This window comes from Mus musculus, chromosome 12 (genome assembly GCF_000001635.26).
Source record: "Mus musculus strain C57BL/6J chromosome 12, GRCm38.p6 C57BL/6J".
Taxonomy (NCBI): domain Eukaryota; kingdom Metazoa; phylum Chordata; class Mammalia; order Rodentia; family Muridae; genus Mus; species Mus musculus.
The window spans coordinates 24,174,928-24,193,466 of NC_000078.6; the positions used below are offsets into that span (position 1 = coordinate 24,174,928).

At 48.3% G+C, this 18,539-nt stretch overlaps 1 pseudogene; it reads right to left on the reverse strand.

The window, feature by feature from the left end:
- Positions 1 to 690: 690 nt before the first annotated feature.
- Gm47446 lies at positions 691 to 18,144 on the reverse strand (annotated as a pseudogene).
- Positions 18,145 to 18,539: the final 395 nt, after the last annotated feature.

Genomic DNA, 18,539 nt, shown 5'->3' on the forward strand with positions numbered 1-18,539 from the left:
CTTTCCTGCCTCAGCCGCCCCACTTCTGAGCTCTTATTTCTGCTCCTCACTGTACTCTCACATCTTGTGTGTCTTTGGATTCTCCATTTGAAAAGACTACCAAGGCTGGAGAGATGGCTCAGTGGTTAAGAGCACTGACTGTTCTTCCAAAGGTCCTGAGTTCAAATCCCAGAAACCACATGGTGGCAGAGAGAGAGAGAGAGAGAGAGAGAGAGAGAGAGAGAGAGAGAGAGAGAGAGAGAGAGAGAGAGAGAGAGAAAGAGAGAGAGAGACAGGCAGAGAGAGAGACAGACAGAGAGAGAGACAGACAGAGACAGAGAGAGAGAGAGAGGGAGAGAAGTCTTCATAACTGGGCAGGCACATCCATCCATCCTCTTATTCCCCATTATTTGAATAAGTGATCCTGAACATGCTGGATGACATTAGCCAGGGCACAGGCCCTGTTTGGTCCTGAGGGACTGTTTCTGTCCAATATCTAAAACACCTTCTAGCCAACAGAATAGGAGGGCCAATGGCCTTGTTGTGTGTGGAGCCCACTGAGTGGGGAAAGGCTGGCATGGACTCCTATCTGACTAAATTCTTGGCTGTTCCTTACATTCAAGGACTTTCCCAATGTCTACCACTTACTTGCTTCATCCCCACACTCACTAGAGAGTGAACCATGAACAGGGTGCTTGTGACAACACAGGAAACTCACAGACCTTGGTTTATTTGATCATTTTAATATGCCAGGTCAATGGAAAGGAAGGATGGAGCACACAGGAACACCTGTATTTGCAGGACAGAGGGCAGATGTCCACAGCCTTGGGCATGCATGTATCTCCTGTGTAATTAGGCAAATAAATACTTAAATACCACAGCACAGCCAGACTTGGGGGTGGGGGGAATCACAGGCCACAGGGAACCATGCTTTAAAGGCAGTCGAGGCTTTAAATACAGGGGCTGAACCTTCTCACTTTATACAAAACTTATATATTAAAAGTAAGGATACTGCAGTATATACATGCAAGCAGCTTTGGTTGGAGAAAATGAACAAGGGAGGTGGAGCCATGCACAGGAAGGGCTTGCCTATCTACTCTCCATCTTCTTTATCCTCACAAAGTCACCTGGGATCATAGAATAAATCAGCTGGTCTCCGTAAGATACTGAAATGTCCTGTCTGATGTCCTTAAGGGTCTCCAGGCCCTCTGTGGGCAGGGAAGGAGCCCTACAGCCCAGAACACTTGAAACCTTGGAAGGAACCAGCCTGGACTGGATGGGGAGGGACATCTATTGGATCAGACAGAGGAGGGAGCTGCATCCAGCCGGACCAGGTGAGTGTGATGTGCTGCCTGGACCCAGGTCCCTAGAGAGCAGGAGAAATCACAGAGAAATCCACTTTTGCAAGCAAAGCTGAAGATGGCAGGTCAAGCCTGTGTTTCTCACAACTGTGTAAAAGCCCATTCCCCTCAGAACTGGCTAGCACTGCTGGGATCACACTGCAGCAACCGGACAATGGATGGGTCGCTCTTGGCACCTTTGTTGAATTCTTCCAGGGACATTTTGCCTGAGGAATGGAAGAGGGAGACTTAGGATTAGCCAGTGCTCTGGTTAAAGTCTGGAACCCTCTGGAAAATGGACAATGTCCAGTCTCTTCTCTCTCTCTCTCTCCCTGCCTCTCTACCTCGGTTCCTCCCTCCCTCATTTCCTCCCTTTTGTTTTGTTTATTGAAACAGGGTTTCTCTGTGTAACAGCCCTGGCTGTTCTAGAACTCACATTTTAGACCAGGTTGCCTTGAACTCCCAGAGAGCCTCCTGTCTTCTATGAGCTCCCATTAAAGACATGTGCCACTATGCCTGACCAGAGGGTAATTTCTTAACAAGTGATTGATGGAGGAGGGCCCAGCCCATTGTAGGTGGTACAACCCTGGTCTAGTGATTCTGAGTTCTATAAGAAAGAAGGCTGAGCAAGCCATGGGGAGCAAGCCAGTAAGTAGCAACCCTTTCATGGTCTCTGTATCAGCTCCTGCCTTCAGGTTGCTGCCTTGTTTGAGTCCTGCCCTCACTGCTTTTGATGATGAACAGTTATATGGAAACTGTGAGTGAATAAACCCTTTCCTCCCCAAGTTGCTTGTGGCCATGGTGTGTCATCAGTGCAATGGAAACCCTAACTCAATGCGGATGAAGACTACAGCTCAGAGGGTCTACTGACAATGCCCATGGTTATAGAGCCCTAGAAAGGGTGCAGGATGCAGGCTAGGTGTATCTGACCCTGAATTCTAGTCTCCCTCCCTCAATCAGAGCTGAATCAAGTGGGTTGGAAAAGGGCAGGCCTGCACAGGGCAGAGGGTATATCCCAAACACCTCTCTGCCATCAACAGTTTCACAGGCTCATATACTTCTCTCTCCCAACCCCCATCCCATCCCCTCTCCCAATCCCCTCCTCCCTCCCCACCTGCTCAATCCTGCCATGTTTCCTACCATCTTTGTTTGTGTCCATCTGTCTGAAGATCTTGTCTGTTCGCTTCTCGGGCATGGGCTCGTCCTCAGGCATCTTCATCATGGAGGACACCATCTTGTAGATGGCCTGCAAAGGGGCATCTGTGAGTGTTCTCTGGAGGATGAAGGGTGGGTTATGGTCCTCGCTCTGCTAACCAAGGAGCATGGACAGGGCAGAGTCAGGACCCTTCTCTCATCAGAACAAGTCTCACAGACAAGGTACTGGGCAAAGGGAGCCAGGAAAGTTTAAGTGACGTTCAAGAGCACACGATACAGCTGGGGCGTGGAAGAATATAGGGCGCCTTGGTTCGGAGTAGAGGGGAGGTTGTGGGGCAAAGTGTCTGTCTAAAAGGAGGTTCTTTGGTGGGGAGGTGGGAAATCCTGGAGGGAAGATAAAAGGGGAAATTCATTGAGCCCTGCCCACACATGGGTCCTGAATCTGCAGATCCAACAACTACAGGTGGGAAATAGTCTAGAAAATGAAACTGGAGGTACACAGATAGTTTCTTGTTTTTTCCCAAATAATACAAATTATTATTAACATCTATAGCCATTGTATTAGGCACTGTATATAACTACTTTACTTATTTTATGGATGTATGTAATTATTTATTTGGGGGAGGTGATCTCACGTGGAATTCAGAGGACAACTTGTGGAAGCTGGTTCCCTTTCCTACCATGCGGTTCTTAGGGATCGACCCAGGCTGCCAGGCTTGGTAGCAAGCACCTTTACCCACAGAGTCAGCTCACTGGTCCAAATACAGAGATGGTTTATAGCATGGAGCAGGAAGGATGCAGGGTGCACATAGGCATCGCTCCTGTGAAGAACTGACTGCTGAATCATCCTTTACTGTGTCTTTCTGATTTCTATAGGAAGCCCTATAGACAGCTAATGTGTGTGTATGTTATTCATGTGTGTGCAGATGAACACCCACCCGTGCAGAGGCCAAACAGCAATACCGGTGTTCACAGTATTCCCTTTTCTTTCTCACTGAACCCGGCCGGGGCCTACCATTTTAGCTAGGGTGCTGCTCAGCAAGCTTCTGGGACTCACTTGTCCCCTAGTTCTAGGGATTCGGGCATGCTCAGCCACTCCTGACTTTTCTGTGGGTGTTGGGATCAGAACTCAGGTCCTCATGCTGGGTATCAAGTGTTCTTCCCCACTGAGCCATTTTCCCAGTTCTTGCTTTGACAATTCTTAATCACCTATCTGAGCCTCAGATCTCATTAGAGGTTTTTTTTTTGTTTTGTTTTGTTTTGTTTTGTTTTGTTTTTTAAAAAGACCCGTTTTATAGAATTGTGTGAATAAACCTGATGGATGAGCTCAGCTGGGACCTGATGTCCAGCAAGCAATCGATAGATGCTTGGCTTTTATCGTTACTCTCTGCAAAGACATGCAGTCCTTTAGTACACCAGGTAGCAAGTGGGCAGGAGAATGACCTGGTGTATGGGGCCGGGGATGGGGTCCTGGATCCCTGCACTCCCCATGCTCCAGGCCCTGTCAAGTGCAGGTACCTGCACTAAATCCAGCATTTCACTGCAGCTGATGTAGCCATTATTGCTATCTAGGTCGGACTTGCTAAGGCCCACTTGACCTTCTGTTCCAGCTTGTCCTGAGAGGTCATGCTCAGAGCAATGATGAACACTCGGAAGTCGATGGTGCTGTTGCTGTTGGTGTCAAAGTTGTGGAAGACATGTTCAGCGACCTTGGAGGCATCTCTGTAGGGGAAAAAGTTGGCCTAGATCTTGAAATTGTCCACAGTCAGGTGGCCAGTGGGACAGTCATTGAGGAAACCCTTGTATCACTCCTGAAGCTCATGGTTGGTGAACTCCTCGTGTTTCCACAGGTCCTCCAGCACCTAGGAAAGACAGAAAGAATATCTTTTTATGGCTAAATACAGTCTACTTGGAGCATGCAGGCAGAATCGTGGTATACGGGGACAGGGAGAGGCAAGCTAAAATCAGTGGAATGAAGTGTTGTCAAATGTCCTGTAAGGGTTAAACAAGAGTCAGGATCAAGACAAACCCCTCAGCTCATCAGCTTGGGGCAAAGGGGTCTCATGGACCCAATCCTGACTCTTTGCTTTGAACAGCTAGTTTTTTTTCTCGTGGGGGACTCGGTGTGTGTGTTTGTTTCCTTGTCACAGATACATTTGCTGATGCTGGATAGTAAATAAATCTTGCCTGCATAGGCGGATGTTAGTGGTTCACATTCCTACCTAACACAGCTAGGGTAAATTTAGAACTAGGTTGACTCCCATCCTGAGTGGACTCAGGGATGATACCAGAGAACAGGAACATGGTTTTGGCCCTTCAAAGTTCAACTTCATTTGTCAGCAACCCTAATTTTATAAATGACATTCAAAAACCCAATTCTTATCCAGATTTCTGGGTTAATCTGGGTGAGTAGGGTTTCATGGGGACCCAGGTATTAAAGCTTTGAAGCATGTTGACAGGAGGCTTCTAGACCCCCCAAGACCTCCCTATCCCCCTCCACATAATATTGGGAGAAGTTACCAGCACATGCCATGCTGTTTTTAACCCTAGAAGAGACACCTGGGAACCTTATGGGAGTCCCCACTCTTTATTATGCCTATGAGATATTGTTCTGCCAGGGAGATCTAGAATTGCATTAATTGGTCGGTGAATGTCGATGTGAATGTTAACAGCTGAAACAAGCCCAATGGAAATTCAGGACTGTGCTTCATTGGCCAGCACACCCCACTGCAGTCTCCCACAAGGCCCAAGTGTGAGATCCTGCAGTGATTGGCCACTGGACATTAATGCTCGTTCACTTCCCTACCTCAGTTTTGGTTTCTTTCTTTCACAGTAACACACCTGCAATAGCTCAGTTATTTTTGAAATGTGTAGAAGAACTAGTGTGGGTGAGTCTCCTCTACCCAAGTCCCAAAGGAATCCACTCTGAACTGCTCAGAGCCTTATGAATTCTAAGCTCTAGGTGCTAGGTCCTGTTAAGGAAGATGAGACATGCACTCAGTATTACCTGCTACTGCCCCTGTCTTCTTCACCTCTTTCCCAGGTTGTAAATGTTCTATGTACATATTTTATTTACTTATCTACAGGACTAGGAGATATTTAAAGTTCCTTGTCCAAAACAGACATATGGCTATTGCCTTTCAAAGCACACATTTACTTATCTAAACACATCCTCCCCTGTACAAACAACCAACTCAAATGTCCACAGTATCTTGATCAGAAATAATCATCAAGTCAGGTAGCCGGGTGCCACACATCTGTAATTCCAGAATCGGAGGGTGAGGGCAGCAGGATCAGGAGTTCAAGGTCATCTATGACTATATAACAAGTTCATGGCCAGCCTGAGCTACATGAGAACCTGTCTAAAAAAGTTATATTAAAAGAAAGAGAACAGGAAGACCAGTAGTAGTGCATGCCTTTAACCCCAGCACTCAGTGACAGTGCAGACAGATAGGAGTTCAAGGAAGGCTACCCTGGGCTACAGAGCAAGTTGTAGGATAGCCAGGACTACACAGAGAAACCCTGGCTCTCTCTCAGAGACATACACACAAACACCCCCCCCACACACACACAAACACACAGAGAGACAGACAGAGACAGACAGAGACAGAGACAGAGACAGAGACAGAGAGATATCTACAAATGGAAGAAGATTATGCACAAGGGCATGTGGCCATTGCTGCCATCTGTGAGAACTGGTCACATGGGTTTGTGAGTGGAGGCCTCCTGTGGAAGGACCTACTGGAAAGGTAAAGTTGACTGATGTGGGGAATTGGCTGGATGGACAGGTATCTTGTAGGACCTTTTGTCATGTTTTCCTTTGTAATTTTGTTTATTTGTTTTCTGAGATAGGGTCTCATGTAGCTCAGGCTGGCTTCAAACTTACTATGTAGCTGAGGACGACTTGCACCCTTACCTTCCTGCCTCCCCTGTCTAGCAGTCACAGGTGTGAGCCACAATGACTGGCTCATTTGCAGGTTTTTTATTTTGTTTGTTTGTTTGTTGTTATTGTTGTTCTTTTTATTTATTTATTGATTTTTGGTTTTTGAGACAGGGTTTCTCTGTATAACCCTGGCTGTCCTGGAACTAACTTTGTAGACCAAGCTGGCCTTGAACTCAGAAATCCCCCTGACTCTGCCTCCCGAGTGCTGGGATTAATGGTCATTTGCAGTTTTAAGTTGTCAAAATGTGTCCATGTGTTCTTTTCTTTTTTTCTCTTTCAAAGCTTTAAGAATATTTTCTTATATAGTATGTTACGAATGTTTTTCTTCTTATATAATACACTGTGAGGTTGCCTGGTACCTGCAGAGGCCTGAATAGTATGTCAGATCCCTGGAACTGGAGTTACAGAAGTTGTGAGCCAACATGTGGGTGTAGGGAACAGGACGTCTCTCCAGGTCTCAGTCCCCTTAGATTTTGTTTTCTACTCAAAGAAGAAGCATCCCCAAATCATAGTTGCCCAGCCTCTATCTCTTGACTGGTGGCATGTCTAAGAACCTCCAAGTTGATAGAACATTATAGGCTAAGCCCTGTCTGGGCGGGGCTTCAGGAACAAGAAATAGAGACAGAGCCTTGATGCTGGCACATAGCTCTAATCCCAGCAGTCAAAAGGCAGAGGCAGCCAGAAAACTTTGAGCTCCATGTGAGCCTGGTTTACAGAGAGCAGACCCTGTCTCGAAAAAAAAAAAAAAAAAAAAAAACAACTGAAACACAGAACTAAGGTCCTGGAGGACCTGCATAGAAGGGTGCAGGCTCTCTTAAGTCCCCCAGTGATGGCTGACTGCCAGATCCTCTGTTTTCTTGTTACACTCACTTCCTACCTCATAGCCTTGCTTCTACTAAGGTTTAGGGTCCTCTTTCCTTATCACCTACAGCCTGGGCTTCAACCACGAGTCAGCCAACCTCTCCCTTGCTCACTGGACATTAAGCTTGACAGGGTGGCCAGTGCTGGCCGGAAGTACCACAAGAAGCTAGCTACATCCATCTCTGAAGAGAAGCCCTCAATACCAACTTCTGCATCCACAGAGTCTGTCCTAAGAGGACAAATGTGACTGCTGGTGGCTGAGGGGTCACCACAGGCCTAGGATAAGCATACAGATGAAGAGCTAGCTGCTCTCCATGGAGCCTACTCCCCAGGGCTCTAATCCACACCCCAAAACAGAGTAGGAGCATATCATGACTCTTTGGGAAGGGATAGAAATGCCCTAGTTTTATTGTAGGTAATTCATTTTGGAAACTCAATTAACCAGACACATGTAAAATTGAAGCCACCCTGGGAACACAGAAGTGGAGGTAAGAATAGGGTAGCCAACAGTGGGAGGGTGGTACACCTGGTGATGGTTGGTCCAAAGAATCCCTTAGTGGAACAGGACAAGAGGTGAAAAAAGAGATATCTGGGGATAATCCAGATGATTGATGGGGAAGGAAGGGAGGAAGGAAGGAAGGAAGGAAGGAAGGAAGGAAGGAAGGAAGGAAGGAAGGAAGGAAGGAAGGAAGGAAGGAGGAATGAAGGAAGAGGGAAAAAGGGAGAAAGGAAGGAGGAAGGAGGCAATGAAGAAGGAAGGAAGGAAGGAAGGAGACAATGAAGAAGGAAGGAAGAAGGGAGGAAGGAAGGAAGGAAGGAAGGAAGGAAGGAAGGAAGGAAGGAAGGAAGGAAGGAAGGAAGGAAGGAAGGAAGGAAGGAAGGAAGGGAGGGAGGGAGGGAGGAAGGGAGGGAGGGAGGGAGAGGTAAAAGGAGGGCAGGGGAGGGAGAAGGGAACTGGAGAACCTATAGGAAGGGACAATGAGCTGAGCCCAGGAGGTGGCTACTAGGATGTTACTGTCAGAGGCAGGCCCTCGGGAGGCCCTCAGGCAGGAGAAAAAACTGTGAAACAAGATGAGCAGGAGACCCCAGAAATGAGGGCAGAGTTTGGGGTGGTAGGAGGTGAAAGGTAGAGAAGCCAGGTTGGACCAAGCTCTGGGGGGAGGTTGTCTCCTGCTCAAATACTAGTATTGGAGAGAAAAGACCTAGACCCGGTGAAGCCATGTAGCTCCAAGGCCCTCACCACTGAACCATTCACACAGGGAATCTTACAACGTGTCTCTGGCCTGGAGTCCACTTAGAAATGTCACCCAACAAATACATTGTGCTAACCAGAGAACTGACCATCAGAGAGCTGCAGAACCTCTCCTAAGTGAGCCAGGACCTGACTCCAGGATACCCAGCTATGGGATTGTGCTGGTATGACAGTCCCAGAGAGGGCAATGTGGAAACAGCTACACTACCACCCCAGCCTGCCCTGTGCTTGTGGCTCCTCTTCATGATCAACAGCCCTGCAACCCACAGCCTTGCCACAGACACTTGGTTTCCAGCTCACGCACGCAGCATCCCCTCACCTCATTGAACACACATCACTGCTGTGTCTGTGATTTATCATCTAACAGATGCTACTAAAATGCCAAACTCCTTGTACCTGCTCTGCAGATATCTGCCAGGAGGAGGCTGCAGTGCAGACAGCCTTGGAGGTGTTGAAGGAGAGGCTTCGTTTCCCTTATTTCCCATTTCTTTCCCAATGGCTTGAAGATCTGCTCCTTAGCAAATATTTCAGAGGAGGGAGCTCCAGAACACAGGGCTGTGCCTCTGCCCAGCCTTTGCCTCCTCCTTGGTATCAGGCTGCTAATTAGAATTCATGCTTTGCATTGGTTTAGGATATTCTTGCTGTTGTGGTTATAGTGTAAACACACACACACACACACACACACACACACACACACACACATACACACACACACACATGCCCTTGATCCCAAGATGTACTAATACTATTTGGAGGCAAAAAGAACTTTGACATAGCTCACATCCAAACAGATCCCAAGTGACCCTCTTTGGATGCAAAGAAAAAGGCATAAGCATCAGGAGGATGGAGACCACCCGGGAGCCTTCAATCCATGTTTCAGGGCTATCCCTGAGGCGTTGAGGATTCATGAGATGTAGAAAAGGGAAAAGGAAGGGTCTGAGCCTCATGACCTGGTTCTGAGGAGCAATGGCTTGAAGATTTGCTCCTGCATGCAATGTCATTTAAAGAAAGGGTTGTGACAATAGGAATGTGTCTGGCCATCTTAAGCAACTGGGACCAATGGCATAAGCAGTATGAGATAAGTAGGTAGAGAGGGTAGGATTGACCCTTTTCAGAAACTCCAGTAAAGAAGGGCTCTATGTAAAGAAGCCTCAGTCCTTGAGGGACTCCGTGGATCATAGTCCTCCTGCCCTGCGACGTTCCACTACACCCAGATGGGAAAACACACCTTTACAATGCTAAGTGCTGCTGAGACTCTTGAATATCCAACAGCTAGCCCTGAGCCATAGGAACTCTCAGACAGTGCAGTCAGGGACAGTGACTCCCCCTTCCTCTCCAAAGGGGACAAGGATTCAGTACAGACGCTTGGGACAAAGGACCAACAGTCATAGAGCAAGCTAGCCAAAGAACCACCAGGGAGGACAAGAAAGCAGGCTCCCAGCAGCAGAAAGCCCCCCACACCCACCTTAGCCTCATTCTTGATAGATACACCCCATCACCTGGGAGAGTGGATCACCAGAGAAGCCCATACTTGAGCAGACAGTCAGGACCCTTTTCCAGTGTTTTCTCTTGGGTTCTTGAAATATAGATGCTTGAGTCATGCTGGATTGAGGTCCCTACTCTCGAGTGCCCTGCACTACAATGGCACATTCCTAGGCAGGAGAACTAGGTGCTCTGGCCAAGAAGATGGAATTTAGAGTCAAAACTGTAGGCCCAGAGGGGATGGTAGAAGATGACAGAGCCTCCAGGGAGTGGTAAGCAGTCTCACGTGGCTCAGCTAGGAGTTAGCAGAATGAGTCCCATTGAGAAAGAAAAGACCTAGGTTAGAGCTGGGCTCTGTCCTTTGGGTTTTGATCTATCCTGGGCCCCTTCCCTGCTAACATCCTTAGAGGCAATGAGTTTCCAAGGTGTGTTTAGCTGGTACCCAAAAAAGCTGCTGGCCAATAAAGTGGATGTCAAAGCCATGATCTCTTAATGCTCACTTTCATGAACCTGCTAAGTGGAGCCCACAAACGCTGGCAGCCTCATAGATGCTTCCTGGCACTTGCCTGTAGATGCCTAACAGAGACCTGGATAAAAAAATTAATATGAGGGACCTCATTTTAGCTCTCCTGGAGGCACTGAGACAGCAGCAAAGATGTGTGACAGGCTCAGTGGTACACACCCCGTTACCCCTCTGTCATTCATTAAGCAACCAAGCCAGCCTTAGTGATGTTTAGCTGTCTGGGGGAAAAACCTGACCAAAAAAAAGGAATGCTTGTACAGTTACAGAACAGTCACTGTGTGCTCCCCTGAAAAAATACCTACCTAGCCCTGGCCATGAAACTAACCCAGGCTTCATTGATCAGACAGCCCTACTTTCATCTTTTTAGGGGGGAGGAATGAGGGTCCCTGGATCACACAGCCACCTCCCACTTGTTTAAAGCACTTCACATTCTAGCAGGGATTAGATCTGACAGACAACAGCCTTGGAGATCAAGGACATGTGATTTCACAGTAATGGGAATTGGGGGAGGGAGCTAACAGGGTCCCAGGTTCTCACAGGGTCTGTTATGCTCTTATTGTCCTTAACACACTGAACTGTAAATTAAGGAAAGAGCAAACAAGTAGCTGGGAAGCTCTGTGGAAATATTTAACCAGAGCTTTGTACTGCAAGTAAAAAGCTTTTCTAACAGTACAGTTGTGCTGTCGCTGGGAAAGGCCCTTGGGAGCTCCAATGTCCCATTAACCACAGCTCAGTGCTGGCTAGGAACATGCATGGTACAGTTCAGCCCACCACGCAGCAATCTCATCAGTCAGACTGCCAAACCTCAAGGACTGCTAGACATTGACCCTGGAGGGAAGGTGGTGGGAGACGTGGGTACCAAATCCCTAGGAAGTCCTGGACTCAGGAGAGACTGGGTGCATCCTCTGTGAATTTGAACTTCAACAGGCCATCTGGGCTTGGCTGATGGAGAGCCTGTTCCATGTCAGGTGGAACAGAAGGTGGCAGGGGGAAATCAGCCTCAACTATGCTCTTCCTTAGGGTGACCAGCAGAATATTGTTCCTCGTCCTCCTCATCCTCGTCTTCCTTGTCCTTGTCCTCGTCCTTGTCATCCCCCTCATCATCCTCCATCCGCTGTAGGTGAAACTCAAACAGCCTTAGCCTCCATTTCAGTGCAGCCCTCTGCATAATGGCCATCAGCTGCAGGAGATGCACCTGGAGCCACACAAGCTGCACTGAGTCTGCACGGACACTAGAGGGCGGAGGCTGGCAGATTCCCTAGCCGTCAGCACACACCCCTTTCAATTTCTAAACTAGGCAAGAAAGCACAGTAGGTCTAAACCAGAGCTTCTCATTGGGTGGGTCCCAATTCCTTGGGGATTGCAGGACTCTTCATAGGGGTTGCCTAAAACTATCAGGAAGCACATATCTATATTATGATTTGTAACGATAACAAAACTTACAGTTATGAAGTAGCCAAAAAATAATATTTTGGTTGGGGTGACCATGACATGAGGAAGTGTATTAAAGGGTCACAGCATTAGAAGTTTGAGAACCACTAGTCCAAACTAAGTAAGTCCTTAGGTTAAATGTCCTTGGGCCTGTTTAGAATACAATGGGTTAAATCCAACAGGCTGTGGACATTGTTCACCCCGTTTCTCTTTCCTCGTTCCATGTGCTTGTAGGAAAATCTCATATTATATATGAATGTCATCCTATTTCTTGGACAGCGCTGGGCAGTACCAAGGACTCTGGAGCTGATGCCACCACACAGGGATTCTATTCACAGCAGTTAGCATCCTATGGCATCCGGTGATCACGTTACTCACTGATACCAGGAGTGAGAGATAATATGTTGTCATCCCACAGTCCTCCTCAGATCTACAGACCTATCCTACAGGGCTACCTTGTACCTCTCTGGAGAAGCCAGCTATAAGGTACCAGAAGCCTGAGTCCAGCCAGGGAGGCAGAAGGCTACAGTGAGAGAGGTACCCTCCTCTTCTGAGTGGGACAACAACCAGCCACCCAGTGAGATCTATGGGAGGGAGACTAGAGTGTTACTGCAATCTCAGCCTGCCATCTGAACCATAGATCCCATGTCAAGGTACTAGTCACTGCAAAACCATCCTGACTCCCAAGCCACATTCCAGGAGTGCACACTCTGAGCTCCCCAGAGCCTCAATGACTGTTTTAAAAAAAAGGTAGCAGAGCCATTGAAATAACTCCCTGGGTAAGGCACTAGGCACCAAGCCTGATGACTGGAGTTTAAGCCTGAGAACTTACATGGTAGGAGGAGAGAACTGAATCCCACCAGTTGTGTCCTCTGACCTACATTAGCTGGGACACTTGTCCACCACACACAAACTAATCCATATGCATAAAACTTGAGCAACAAGGTAAAAGTGCAATGTAAAAGGAGAAAGAGGGGCAGCTGGCAAGGCTGCATGGAAAGCCCCACCCTACACTGCCAGACCTCTCTCCCTCTGCTCTTTCCCAAGCCCGAGAGGCCCCACAAGAGTTACGGAACCAGAGGAGGTAGAGAAAAGAAGAGGAAATCCCCAAGAATTTTTTTCTTAACAGAAACTGCTACTGTAACAGGAAGGGAGCCATGTGGGTGACTCTCCTCACTAAGCTAGGCTCATCTGGGTCACACCCACTCCAGTCACCCAGGAAGCTCCTACTCACACCCTGCAGCCTGTTCAGACACAAACATCCCACCACTCCTTGGGGGAGGATTTCCTAGACTCCGTGGTCACTCTCCCCAACATCCCGAATGGCATTTCTGACCTTCTGTTAAGACTTACACTTGTGGACATCATTACTGTGCTTTCCCCTCTTTGGACCCTGGTAAGTCTGTTTCAGTCCCAGGGTCTCTGGACCTGCAGATCCTCCACCTCTCTGCCCTTCTAGCTGTCTGTTTAAGAGAGGGTCAGTCCTTGGGTGTATGTGCTTTCTCTTGGAAGAGGCCTCTAGGATTAGCATCAATTCTCATCTACCTTCAGACTCTGGTCCTGTTTTGTTCAGAGCACTTCCTCAGACTAGGTACTGAATTCTTTCCGTTCCCTTCCCTTCCCTCCCCTCCCCTTCCCTCCCCTCCCCTTCCCTCCCCTCCCCTCCCCTCCCCTTCCCTTCCCTTTCCTTCCCTTCCCCTCCCCTCCCCTCCCCTTCCCTCCCCTCCCCTCTCGTCCCCTTCCCTTCCCTTCCCTTCCCTTCCCTTTACGTGTGTGTGTTTGTATGTGTGTGCAGGTATGTGTGTGTGTATGTTACACACTATATTGGTTAGAGTTTTACTGCTATGAACAGACACCATGAACATGGCAACTCTTACAAAGGACAACATTTAATTGGTGCTGGCTTACAGGTTCAGAGGTTCAGTCCATTATCATCAAGGAGGGAACATGGCATCATCCAGGCAGGCATGGCACAGGAGGAACTGAGAGTTCTATGACTTTATCTGAAAGCTGCTAGCAGAATACTGACTTCCAGGCAGCTAGGATGAGGGTCTTAAAACCCACACCCACAGTGACATGCCTACTCCCACAAGGCCACACTTACTCCAAAAGTGCCACACCTTCTAATATTGCCAATCCCTTGGCTGAGCATAAACAAACCATCACACACACCCTCATAAACACACACATGAACCCTTATACACATAAACACAGGCATGCTTTCCCATGAAGAATATAGAGGTTGACATGAGAATGTTTTTCTTTTTGCTATTCTTTACTCTGTACATCTCCCAAGACAGGGTTTCTCTGTATAGCCCTGGCTATCCTGGAACTCACTCTGTAGACAAGGCTGGCCTCAAACTCACAGAGACCCACCTGCCTCTGCTTCACGAATGCTGTGATTGAAGTTGTGTGCTGCCACTGCCCAGCTATCTTTTTCGTTTTAAAAAAGATTTTTAAATTTCTATTCACATGTATGTCTGTGTGTATGTATGCTTAGAGAGGTGGGAAGAAGTCAGGGCTCTGGAACTGAATTTACTGGTGGCTCACAGAGCCAGATGTGGGTGCTGTGAACTGAATTCAGGTCCTCTGAAACAGTGGTAGTTGTTTGTAAGCACAGAGCCAGGTCTACAGGCCTCAGAGTCCTGCCCCTGTTTTTGAGTCAGGGCCTCTCTCTGAACCCAGAGAGTACTATTCACCATTTTGTCTAGACTACCTGGACAGAACGACCCTAGAATTGGTTCCTGTTGTCTCTATACCACAGTGCCAGGGTCACAGCAAACAAGGACATATGTGGCGCTTTACAAGGGTGCTGGGGATCTGAACCCAGGTCCTTATGCTTACACACAGGGAGCACTCCATCTCTCAGACTGCGGGGTCCTGCATTTCTGTATTTAATACTTTGCCACTGTGAACCCCCACAGTGGCCCAAAACAAGGCAGGGCACACACACTGTTTATAACTGTGAGTCAGGGCTGCATGACATTTCAAAGGCTCTGCAGAGGCCCACGAAACTCTTCCTATCCTGAAGGCTCAAACACTTTGTGACCTCCAGGGTTAGGGACTCAGGAAGAAATGTGAGGGATGTGGGTGAATTAGTCTTCTAGAAAGCTCCATTCTGGCACAATAGTGACAGTAGAATACACACTCAGGAGTGTGTCACACTAGGGGTATTCACTTGCCGGATGCTGATGTCCCTCCTTTTAGACAGCAATCCAGCTATGGGGTCCCAAGTAAGGCTTCTTGTTGCTTCCCAAGAGTTCATTATCATCAAAAAGGCTCATCACCAGACCAGACCTTTTACAGGCCCCTGCTTCTGTATGGGACCAGCAGGACATCTGGGCAGCCAGTTCCCAGCGGTGGAGGGGAAAGCAAAAAGCAATGTGTGGGTGTGTGCCAGGGCCAGAGCTAAGGAGAACTCACTGCCCTGCAGCACACAACAGCTGCTCAATGAGGAAGTGATAGTATCCCCACAGGGACAGAGGTTGGCCAGGTAACATGGAGCACAACCAAGATGACCAACCCAAGCAGATTAGGAACTGGCAATGGGGATAGCTGGAAAGACATGCAAGGAAGGGCAGATCCAGGCCCTCACGTTCCTCACCTAATGTCCAGCTTAAAGGAAACCTTAGGGAATTAGCAAGTCCAAATATCAGGATACAATCAATGCTCAACTGCACAGTAGAAGCTCAAGGCTGAGCCAGAGGAACAGACACCTGTGTTATACAAACAGTCTTCTTCCTGTGGGCTGAGTCCACACCCTGTGGTTTTGAGACAGGGTCTCATGTATCCCAGGCTGGACACTGAACTCATTATGTAAAGGACGATGACCTTGAACTCTTGATCATCCTGCCTCGATTTCCCAAGGGCTGGGGTTAGAGAAATGCACCACCGCATGCATTTTGTGGTGCACTTAGGGATAGACTTTAGACTTTGGTGAATCTTAGGCAAGCATTCTACCAACAGTCGTAGCCAACTCCAGCCTATCCTCCCTCCTCTCCCTCCCCCTCCCGTTTTCATGTGACAGTCTTTTTTTTTGAAACAAGGTTTATCTGTATAGCCCTGGCTGTCCTGAAACTTGCTCTGTACACCAGGCTGGCTTGGAACTCACACAGATCCATCTACCTCTGCCTCAGGAGTACTGGGATTAAAGGAGAGCCTTACCACCATCTGGCTATGATAGTCTTTCTATACAGCCCAGGCCAGCCTTGAACTCAAGACACTCCTCAGTCTGCTAAAATTACTGGAGCACAGCACACCTTAAGTGCTCTTTTGTAGGATATGTAAGACATTGCTGCAAGAAGGAGAGGGCAGTGGTAGATGCCCTCTACAATCCATTCCCCAGTCCCTCTACAGATGGACGTCTTGTGCAATCAGTCCGGGTGAGATGGAGTCAGAATAGGCTTTTCTGCCTTGCTGCTCAGCACCCAGACTCAGGTTGGCACGTTGTGTCAGGCTGAATCCAGCAGGTTCCTTGGGGTCCCTGAGCCAGCTATGGAATGACTCACACATGGGCTCCTGATTGGCTGGGATAACAGTTCATATCAACTGTGTTTTGATGCTGCAGGCCAAAAAGTGAGCAATGGCCTTTCCGCAGTAGCCAGGGGAATGGCACAGGGCCTCTAGGACTGGTTCTCCATGGTCAATGACTCGGGCTGACCTGGCCAGTGGCAGGCACCCAACACTCCTGGGAGGGTCCAGCAGTAACACAGGGGTGCTGAGCCAGGACTAGGATAGAGCAGGGTAGAATATCTCTCATTGCTCTGACTGAACCTATGTGTGTCCCTCTCTAAAAGGAGATGCAGTGGGTCAGGCTGCAATGGGGTATGCAGATTTGGTGGTCCCTGGGTCAATCCCTGCCTACAGCCTTCCCTTCTAGCCGTATGTTCTTGCTACCTTGATTTCTCTGAGTCCTGTCTCCTTAGCTGTAAACCAAGAGTGAAAGTCCCTGTGTGTGGAGTTTACAGCCTATTTCTATGAAAGGAAGGGAAACAGAAGCTATGAGGAGACAGAGACAAACTGAACCACCAGGCAAATGCTCGGTGGGGACATTGGAGGACTTTTACTGTGAAAGACCACAGGCTTCCTCAATGAGCTCCATCTGAGTACAGCACCCTGTGAGGAAGGAAGCCACCGACCTGAAAAGCTTCTCTTGCAGGTCACACCAAGTGCAGTGGCATTAAAAACTATGTTCTGTGCTGGTAAAGAGCCTGGGATCACTGAGATCTGGAAGCATCCCTGGGTAGGGACAGTGACATCCTAACTCCTGTACTTCAAAGAGGAAATGTGGGGAGGGAAGGAAGGATGTAGCCAGGAAAACATCAGGGCAGGGACCGCAGAGGCTCCTGTTGCTGAGGGGCAGGTCTAGTACAGGGGCACAAGCACCAAGGGCTTGCTAGACACAGGGGTGGGGTTTCAGGTGGAGGAAGGCCCCTTCTCTCATGTCAGCAGGTATCCTGGGAAGTCCATGCCTACTACTTGGGAATAGGATTGTGAGGGTTAGGGACCCTCAGGCAGTGGCTCACACTTCATACCATGCACGTTGCCAAGTTTACAGACACACACACACACACACACACACACACACACACACACACACCAACACCCCTCCCCCAACACAGAGATGTGTTACCTCACTGACTACTCAGAGGCTCCCATCCCTCCTGGCTCCAGTGATAGCCCAGGAGGAAAAGCGGTCAGAAGAAGGAATCCTCAGAGCACCACACAGGACTCCAGAAGATATCCCCCTTGGGAACTCGCTATTCTTACACACAGGAATACGAGTCCTTTGCTATTCTTACACACAGGAATACGAGTCCTTTGCTCATTCATTCATCCAGCCACCTTTACCAAGTATGCATGGACTTGGCCTAAAGATGTGCTGAGCGAATGACCCTAACCTTGGACAGATGGAGAAGATACTGACTGGTGGACGGAAAGATGGATGCTCAGAGGAAGCCTCAGTGTGCTCAGAGGTGAGTCACTATGGCACAGAGAGAGCAGGAACATGGGGGGAAATTAGGGAGGGAGGGAACAGGTCATTATCTACAACCGCAGAGCTGTCACTCAGTACAAGTTGAGCTCTGAACTGCAGGCTGTGATTCATTGCACCCCCATCAGGCTGACCCATCTTCCCATCCTCTTTGGCCATGAATATCTCCACTGCTTCTGTCTCCATCCCTATGGCTGCCACTGGGCCTTTGCTTCCACACCTTCTTCAGGCTCTCTCCATGCTCACATTTCTTAGCCTTGCGGAATACTTGGTTGAAAAGGGAAGCCTCTACACACAACCTTCTAAGCCTAACCTCTCTCCAGCTTTACTTTTTCCAATATTATAATGAGTTCAAGGCCCAGGCTTTAACTTTGCTTTTCTTTGCCATTAGAAGCCAGAGCCCCCTAGCTCACTGGGGATAGGGTATATTCTTTTTTTTTTTTTTTTTTGGAGTTTAATTTTTTTTATTACGTATTTTTGTCAATTACATTTCCAATGCTATCCCAAAAGTCATCCACACCCTCCCCCCCCACTCCCCTACCCACCCATTCCCATTTTTTGGCACTGGCATTCCCCCGTAC